The sequence below is a fragment of the Trichechus manatus genome, unplaced genomic scaffold (genome assembly GCF_000243295.1).
Source record: "Trichechus manatus latirostris isolate Lorelei unplaced genomic scaffold, TriManLat1.0 scaffold00050, whole genome shotgun sequence".
NCBI lineage: Eukaryota > Metazoa > Chordata > Mammalia > Sirenia > Trichechidae > Trichechus > Trichechus manatus.
Window position 1 is genome coordinate 214,962 of NW_004443986.1, and position 10,211 is coordinate 225,172.

The window sequence follows — 10,211 nt, forward strand, 5'->3', positions numbered from 1 at the left end:
TAAAGCCTTGCCCATGTGACCAAGTCAGCTCATCATTAAGAAAATAAACTTGGTTAACGGTTAAACTTGAGTCATAGTGATGGCTGTGTATCTAATGGGTTTAGTAGCTTAGATACAGGGAAAGGGAAAGAAATAATGTATTAAGAAACAAAGGGTGAAAATTCAATTTCTTGATTTACTGCTAATTAAACTATATCACTTTGGACAAAGCATTTTGTGCCTGTTTCTATGAAATAAAGGGCGTGGGTCAGATGTTCTCCAAAATCTATCTCAGTCCCCAGATTCCTTGATTCTGAAAAGAGGTTCACTCACATAATCAGAGGGAGGTTCACAGTGAATCCAATTAAGCTTAAATTTCAGGGCCCCCCCTTGCATGGGTCCCTTCTGAGGCCTGTATCCAATTTTATATTTGCATGTTCATCTTCTTTTTAAGATGATTCCCCAAATTTTATAAATTTCAGGTCCCACATAAATGCCCAACCCTGCATATAACATACATAGGTTCTGTAGGAATTTGTAAATATATGTGATCAAGTCAATTCAAGTCAATTCTACATGTGAATGTATTACTAAGGGTTTTTAAACAACAGATACAAAAACAAATTTATAAAATGTATATGACAAACATGTCATTTAATATAAAAGCATGCCCTCCTTTCTACCACTTTTAATAGGCACATGACCTCTGAACAAGTGAAAAAGGAAATTTAAGTGAATTGGAATCTAAAGACGTTTATCTCCTTGTAACTATCTATAAACTTTCTTGCTATACTAGACAATTAGCACTGTTCATTCAGCACTGACACAACTCTTGACTGGTTGAGTGTTCCCTTTTAAAAGTCTTGATTTTTTTTTTTTTTTAAATTTGCCTGGTGATGAACATCAACCAAAATAGGAAGCATTTAACAGAATTTACAATGCAGACATATATCAGAGTGCTGAATTTCCTAACTTTTGTCATTTGAACCTGCTTTGCCACTTTGATTTTTTTCAGTTTTCACAACTATTAAAGTGAAACATTCACAGAAAAAAAGTTGTATCTTTTGTGGCTTTATTTAAAAAATATCTTAATGACAAACCATAACATCAACATTTGAAAGTATGTTGCAATCAATAGTTTACAAGTTGAAAATACCGTAAAGCTCCCTTATCAAGCATTTCATCACACCATGCCCTCTTCATATAAAGTGTTACACAGTATATGATTCTGACTCTACAAAAGGCAGAGTTAACCTGTTTCTTGATATTAGGATTATAATAGGGTTGTGATGTAGTTGATCTTTGGTTACCAAATAGCTAGCAATTCATTTAATCTGAACTTTTTGGCTAATGGTACTTCAAGATAGTTTTTAATGTTATTTTGATTTATTGCCAGGCATAAGTTCCCTCAAAGCAGCTGGGCTTGGAAGGGACAGTGTTAATGACTCTGCCATCAGGTCAGCAGCTGCTTGGAGGCAGGCATTTTGTTGTACTGATATTGACACCTTGCCACAAAATACTTTTACTGACTGCTACACAGCTGGAGTGCGGCTGTAAAAACAGCTGGCTGGCTCTGGAGGCAGCTAGATGAACATATAGGCTAAACTCTACTATATATAAGTGTGACTAAATATGTCTTTCCTCCCCAGGGGTTGAAGACGGGAGAGAAGAGAGAAAGGAACTGTAAGCATTTCTGAGAAGCCTACTATTCAAAGTTGAAGGAACACCATATAAAAGTGTTCTAACATAATAAAAAATTAGCAAAATCCTGGAAAACTAGACATTTGACATCAAAGATAGGACTTGATTGATGATTCCACAAATACTCATGATCTACTGAGATGGCTGATTTGTTATTTATTGTTGTGCTTTATAATATTCTTCAGTCTATTAATCTATAATGTTTAAAAATTTTGATTTAAAGCTCATAAGTTAATGAGTTATACTAACGTGAAAGCCAGCATTTCCATTAGATTTCCAAAGGCCCAACTTGTGATCTAAGTTCTAAAAAAAATCACTGAAACGCAATTTAGAAAAAAAGACATATGAGAATATAAATTGTGTTTTTGCCAATTCCTAATACTTTTTATTACACCCCAGAGTAAATAAAACTAACATCTAGCTCTTGAAATTGAGACACATCTGCTAACATTGTTTAAATTCAGTCTATCTTTAAGATTGTTGTTTTTTTTATATGGTCCATAGAAGCCTGAAAAAATAGAGCTAAGAGGAGTTTATTCCCATAAAATAACTAAAGTCATGTTATTCTAAAGTGATACCAGTTAATTTATGATGATCAGAGTGGGTCAGACTCTAATCAAATTGTAGAAACATTTCCAAAGTGATTATTCAATCAAATGACTAACATGGTTAATTAGGAGCCATAAACATTGCTCTGAAGTTCATCAAAGTAATGACTTGCCCAGAAAAATTACTGCTAATTAAATTGCCTGCTGCTTTCATTTCTACCTTATCTAATAAAAAATCCAACCAATGAAGTTTGGCATTACATTTTAACTTTTGCTAAATGTTCAACTAAGATCCAAACTGGCTAAGAGAAGACTTCAAAGGCAAATATTTTGTGGCTGGGAACAGAAGCATTGCATATGTATTCATTTCTGTTTGTCATAGAACAAAACCTAGAATAATAAACTATAATTCAACTATGCACAAATGTTAAGATGACAGCATATTTGCACTGCCCTACTATGGGTCCACAGATTATAATTTTAGGATCATTAGTACAGCACATTTGTTACAAACATGTACCTTGTTATCTAACAGATCTAGTTTGGAGTCCCATTTCTGACACTTCCTGGGAATATGACATTGGGCTAGTTGTTTAACAGCTCTTAACTCTCAACCTCCTCATCTGTAAAATGGGAATAGTAATATGAATATACTTAAAAGGGTCAATGGGAGGATTCATATGGGGCAAGGTACGTGAAAAGGAGCCCTGGTGGTGCAGTGGGTAAGTACTGTGCTGCTAACCCAACTGCCACTCAGCGGGAGAAAGACGTAGCAGTCTGCTTCTGTGAAGATGACAGCATTGGAAACTCTACGGAGCAGTTCCACTCTATCCTATAGGCAGGGGCGGATTATCGAATAGGCAAGGTAAACATGGTGCTTACCTTACTTACCAGATCATCTGAAATTGTTCACTACAGAAATTGTTTGCTATAGATTAGTAAGTAAGCACAAATAAGTCTGTGGTTACCTTGCTTACTGGGTCATCTTTCCTTGTCAGGGATTGTATATTTGAAAAGAGGCTTTGATTCTGCTGGAAGGTGCTGTGAGGAGTTGGTAGAGAGACAGATGCCAGCCATACCTAGAAGCAGAGTTTCTAATGTGGTGGAAAAAATGTGAAATTGTTCACTATAGATGATCTGGTAAACACCGTGCTTACTTTGTCTATCGGATAATCTACCCCTGCCTATAAAGTCACTATAAGTCAGAATTGACTCATTGGCAGCAGGTTTAAGGCATGTGAAACATTTCACACAATACCTGCGCACAGTAAGAATTCAATTTATGGTACTTACTAAGAACATAATCTATTTTTTAAGTGAACCTCACAAGTATTTAAAAGTGAGTGTACTACAGTACTTAAGAGGATGATTAATTGCATCACTAAGTAAGTTATTTTTGCTGTTTTTAAATCATATATCCCTTGACATGGCTGGTTTGTTGTTTATAGGTGTACTTACTCTTGACCGTTCTTCAGAAATCTATTAATTAACCTATTAAGCTTAAAATACACTGATTTAAAATTCATACTAAACTACTTATAAAGATTTAAGACGGATTCTTCATTATATTTTCAAAATATTTGGGAGTAACTCTTTTTGACTATTGAGATGCTTTTCTACAGTATTACACCCTGATATTTGGCTTAAAAAGTTTTAAATTCAATCTGTAAATTGCATTGTGTAAATTTAATTTAAGACAAAGGATATTTACTTAGTTTGAAACTTGTAGATCAAAGAGCTCTATAACATGACATTAGTATTGGGAGAAATCAGCTTGCAGAAACTAAACGGCCTATAATTTGTCACAGATGAGTTCACAGTGATGAAAGGTGATCTAATATGCTGCAAAAATTCAAAGCAGCAAAGCGCTGTTGTCATTTCAATGTACTGGTCAACGTAGGGGAAGTAAAAGATAATAATGATGATAAACACTCCAAACTATCTGTTTTGATTAGCCTTCACCTTTACTAACATTACTAAAGTTTTCAAATTACAATATGCAGGCAAGATACCAAACTAAAAAAAAGTTAATTTCTCTGTCTTGACTTGCATTTTAAAGCTGTGTTGGGAAACACGATACTGGTCTGGGAAGCTTTACCAAAGTTTTGACCACAAAGTGCAGTTCTAAATTTGCACATATAATACTGCTAGGCACTGCTCTCATTTGCATATTTGCTGCCCAGTAGTACACAGTGAAAATTCCCCTTCAGGGCATGGTTTGCCTAAAGTTTCTGGGACCTACATGGGCCAGAGCAGATGGAAAATATTTGCCGTGGCTGTCTGAGACATTGCTACAAAGGCTGTTGAAATTGCTTTGTTAGCAAATAGCTAATGTGCAAACCTGGAATTATTTCATACTGTAAACTCTGAACTAGTGAAAAGATGTATCTTATTCATTTGATGTCTCTGATTAAATTCCTATAGTAATGATATAATCAGTGTGATAATTAAGTATTCATGCCTTTAACAGTAAATGAGAAATCAGAGGAAAATAGGAATAAGTTCAGTGTTGTATTTTAATGTGCTTTTGCTTCATATAGTGTGCAATGCAAAGATGAATTGATTGTACACTTGACTAACTCTTTGTGGAGGTGATGTGAGAAAATCAAGTCCATATAATCTTGTATATTGTTTATTGATGATGGTAAAAACTTAAAATTAGAAAATTAAATATCTGGAGCCAAAATGTGTGGGCAAACATACGTCAGAAGTTATCGTGAAAAGTATGTGTGCGTGTGTATTTCAATGCATCCCTAGCAGTTCCTACAATTTTTCAAAGAAATGTATCTAATGTCTAAAGAAATACGAAATTGTATTAAGAATGAATGACATCAATATTATTCAAGGAAGATTGGTATATGATAAACTTTGCTAAGTTTATCTCTCTACTAAACTTGACTACTTTATGTTTTGTTTCTTCTCATTTGCTAGCAATGTCAAAGTTTTCGTGTAAAATCCAAAGGATTTCTAGAGTGCACAAATAACATGAGCCTTATGGAGACTTGCTTAACTGCTAACATACATCCTCATGTAGCATCCTCTTACTCTACCCTTTTAAAAAAATTATTATTATTTACTCTGCTTTTTCACTTGTCACATGAATAGATCTGGTGTAGCTGATTGAGAAAACTATATCTTATAAACTTGCCTGGAAAAGATGATAATGTAAGGGATTTTTTTACACCCATATGATCACTCTTACAGAACAAATGTAAAAGTAATTAACTCTAAAAATAAGCTCCAGCGTTAATATGTCTGAATTCACTTAAGAAAGCAAATGTGATGCCAAAAAAGTCAAGTTTTATAAGACCTAGTTGTTGTCAGTTACAAAAGCATTACGTGAGTATAACCTCTTAGTTTCTGAACACAGATTCCTGTGAAGAAGGCAAGAAAGCTGGAGTTGGTTGAAATCTTAAGAAGCAAGTGATGAATTTAGTTATGTAATTCACACTTAGATAGAATCTTTGTCTTTACATTTTTCAGTAAACCATGAATTTAAATAATGCAAAACCTGCAGAGATATTTCTTCTACCACAGTTCAGATGTACAAACCTATAGTCAATAGACTTTGAGAACTGGGAGAGAATTATTTTTATCTTTATATGACTAGTGTAGTGTTTGTCATATAGAATATACTCATTAAAGGTTCGTTAAATAAACTGTTAAATGTATAATCATTTAATAGCACAGTGAAAATCTTTAAGAACATAAAACAAATTTAGTAATGCAGCTAACTGAATTCAGATGTTTTTGAAACTTAAAGGCTGCATAGTGTCAAATAACAGTATAGAAATTTACCTACGAAATCACAAACTTTTATAAGCATCTGGGTTTTCTTTGGACAGTATCCCACACAAATAATGACCAGATCCAATCAAGAGTAGTATATATAATCTACTAGGCTCACAATTTTACAAGTTTTACAAGCCTGTGATGGTTTTATTAAGCTACAGTTAAAAATAAAGTTGAAATGATAGGAAACATAATCACAACTGCATCTTTGACTATTAGGCATTTCTGCACTCTGACAGTGAACAGAGGTTTAAAAGAAAACATGAGAAAGGATGCAATTAGCTGCCACAATGGGTCACATAAAAATTCTAAACAAGATAGAGGTTTTAATGTTAAGCTTAAATCCTGGACTGTTCCCCTTCTGGAATCTAGATGGTCTGAAATAAATACAACATGGATTTCTTTGTTCTCTTGCTTTCATCTCTCCTGGAATCACCAATATGTTCACATCATTTGTTCTATTTACTTTGCATATGAATAATACTAGTAACAAGTTCAATATGACTATCTTTTCCTATGACAAAACAGCATAATAGTACAGTACATTGTTGATCTTGCATAATACAAGTGTTATAAGATAAGAACATCTCTCTTACTTTGTCTTATTCTCTAGACCCAAATAGTGTATTTTTAAATACTAGAAATAATAATAATGCTATCTTATTAAAGAACTAGCAATCTTGGAGGGAATCTCTAGAAATTAAAACAATACAATGCCGACTGAAATCCTTTACTATTGCCTGGACCCCTGATATGTGCCAGATACTATATTAATAACTTAACAAACAAAATCACATTTAATCCTTACAAATGATACAGATAGTAAATAAATGTCAAACCAGGGTTCAGTATACTCTCAGAGTCACACAAAGTACATATTTTATGTTTCCATGCTAAGAATAAACAGGAGCCCTGGTGTCACAGAGGTTAAGACTTTGGCTGCTAACCAAAAAGTCACAAATTCGAATCCACCAGCCACTCCTTGGAAACCCTAAGGGGCAGTTCTACTCTGTCCTATAGGGTCACTATGAGTTGGAATCGACTCACCGTCAGCAGGTTTGGGTTTTTTAAGAATAAACAACAACACATCATGTGAATAAAGCAGTGAACCGTGAGGACTCAGACACTGAATAAGAGTCACCAGAATGAAGGATTCAAAGATACCTTTCTAGGTTAAAGAGAATACTTCAATTACAATGACACATGTTTGGTTTTGTTGTTGTTTCATACTTATCTTTAAATTATCTACTTTTGTAAAATTTTCCAGACTATAATTTATTGGAAGCAATTAAATAGAAAAGTCACACACACAATAAAAACAATAATCATCAGTTTAATCTAACAAAAAAATCTTCGAAAATGGTTTCAATACAGTAATTCACATAGTGGGTGAAAACTATTTCATAAAATAGAATTTAAAAAAAGCTTTTCCTCTAAACTATTAAAATAGTTGACTCCTTTAAGCACAGAAGTCCTTTCCAAAAAAATCAAACCCATTGTGTCAAGTTGATTCCGACTCCTAGCAACTTTACAGGACAGAGTAGATCTGCCTCATACGGTTTCCAAGACCGTAATATTTACGGAAGGTGACTGCTACATCTTTCTCCCAAGGAGTGGCTGGTGGTTTCCAACCGCGGGCCTTTCAGTTAGCAGCTGAGTGCTTGAACAACTGCACCACCAGGGCTCCTTTTCAGAAGTCCTTTAGACCCCTCAAAATTCTACAGCAATATTCCAAATGTAAAAATATATATTTACACATATACTTAAAAAATAAGTAATATTTATTTTCCCTCTTTTCTGCCCAAGTGCGAAACACAGACACACACATACACCACTGGGGGATAGCCAAACATACATCTTTTAAACTGTCTCATTTAATTTTAAATCTTAGTTCCACATATAAAAAGCTCACCCACTTGCAATAAGCAGTTCTGGTTATTTTCTTTAAAAAGAAACTAAATATCCCACACTGTAAAATCCTTCTCCCCCTCCACCCCTTCTAAATCCTGCTTTTCAAGCTAGTACAGCTCACAAGCAGATTGTCCCTCCCTTCCCCCTTTCCTGACTGTAAAATCCAAGTTGGACAAACACTGTGTGGCTGAAATGACATATTTGAATGGAATTCAGACCCACCAGTTCCTGTTTATGTTTCTGATTTGAGAATGTTGTCTTCTCATTCACTATACATTACGAACACTGCAAGGCCATAAATAGTGTCGGGTTACATGCAGGCAGGACCAATGAGCATTAATCATTACTTCCAGTCAACTGGCAAAAGCAGCAGCTGATGGAACACTACACCCTTCAGTTCTGTATAAATGGACATTCCAATGTGTGTGTGTGTGTGTGTGTGTGTGTGTGTGTGTATGTTTCCTCTCTGTCTCCATTTTATGAATGAAACTCCAGACTCTATAGAGTCCATTCATGTAAGAAAAGTGCTTACAGGGCTCTGCCCCTAGGGATCAATCAGTCATGGGTAAAACTGATATGATTGGTTTAAGACAGCCTTCAGCCTTCCATTACTGACTTAAAATGCAGTCCCTGTCCGTTTGACCTGTGTTAATGCATAAAGAGTAAATCCAGACTGTAGTCTCAATTCTCAAATCAAATCACTAGCCAATGCCACTTACTGTAACTGTAGATTTAGAACATATTTAAGTATTTCTTAGAAAAACTGATACAGTGGGCCAGAGTGACGGTTTGGGAGATTTGCTATTTTAACCCAGAAATGAATGAGGAAAACCCATATAAGCTATGCTAAGCAATAAAAAGCAAAGCCAAATTGTAAGGCCATTCCATGGAATCTATTATAATAACAAAATCAATTAGGTAGACATTACTGTCACTTTTCATAATTGAAAACCTAAAAATCAGAGATTAAGTGATCTACCAGTCCACAAATCACTGGATGAGTAAAGGAAAATTATCTTTGGATGCTAGAGAAATAGATAGGATGTTAACATTTTCTGAAGGATCAATAGCTCATTCCTTTAAATCTCCACATGATTCTCCACTTGAATTTCTTTAAGTAAGTTTTAGAGTTTGGCTGGGAAAAAATGAGCTGCTGTATTCCAGAAGCAAGTATGGCCATGAGCAAATAATGCTTAGAAATGGAATAGGGCGAATGCTTGGGCTTTGGGAGTGTTAAATAGCAGGTACAAAAAGCCAAAGTTCATGGAACCATAATCATCGCTGCACTGGAAATTACTAAAGATGGTAATGCTTAAAAATATCTAGAGTTTTAGGAAAAAATAAGAACTATTTACGAGCAACAGTGAAAATGATTTGTGGAAAGTCAGTCCTGTACTGAACAGTGTTAAACATATAATGGGTTTCATCAGCCACCTATAACTTGGTCTTTGACTCCAGAGAGAAGAAAACATTTCTGTCTTCCAGGGACCTGAAGCCATATGGGGAAAACAGTCACAGTCAACAATCCCTATGTGTCTCTAATGGCTGCTGCAAGGATCATTATCATGCCTGTGTGAGGAGATGAAGACAAACATAATAAATGCCCAGTCCTTTGTTTTAAATCCATAATAACGTCCTACTATGGCATTGTAACAATTTAACGTTTAACTTACAACTTCTAATATCTAGCAGATAAAATTGGGGAGAATAAATGAAGTTACCACCATATTTTAGGGTTCAAGATAGAAATACTTGACACAGCCAGGTGGGGAGATGATAGGAAATCCTATAACCCATTTGTCTTAGCTATCTAGTACTACTATAATGGAAATACCACAAGTCAGTGGATTAACAAACAGAAATTTATCTTTTCACAGTTTAGGAGGCTAGAAGTCCGAATTCAGGGTGCTGGCTCTAGGGGAAGACTCTCTTTCTCTGCCTGCTCTTGGGGAAGGTCCTTGTCTGTTTTCAGCTTCTATTCTTAGGTTCCTTGGAGATCGTGTGGCTCGTATGTTCCCCTCTGTTTGTGCTTACTTCCTTGCTTGCTTAATCTGCTCTTTTACATTTCAAAAAATATTGACTAAAAACACAGCCTACACTAATCTGGCCTCATTAACATAACAAAGAAAGTCCATTCCCAAATGAGTCTATAACCACAGGTATAGGGGTTAAGATTTAAAAAAACACATATTTTGGGGAGGACACAGTTCAATCCATAACACCATCATTCAGAGCAAAATATGGAACAGAGCAAAGCCACTGAAGAGTGAACATGCATTG

The 10,211-nt window shown here is 35.0% G+C and overlaps 1 protein-coding gene across 1 annotated transcript in view; it reads right to left on the bottom strand.

The window, feature by feature from the left end:
* The window catches only part of ETV1 (ETS variant transcription factor 1), a 103,666-nt gene that overhangs the window by 19,226 nt on the left and 74,229 nt on the right, over window positions 1-10,211 (bottom strand). The window lies entirely within an intron of this gene.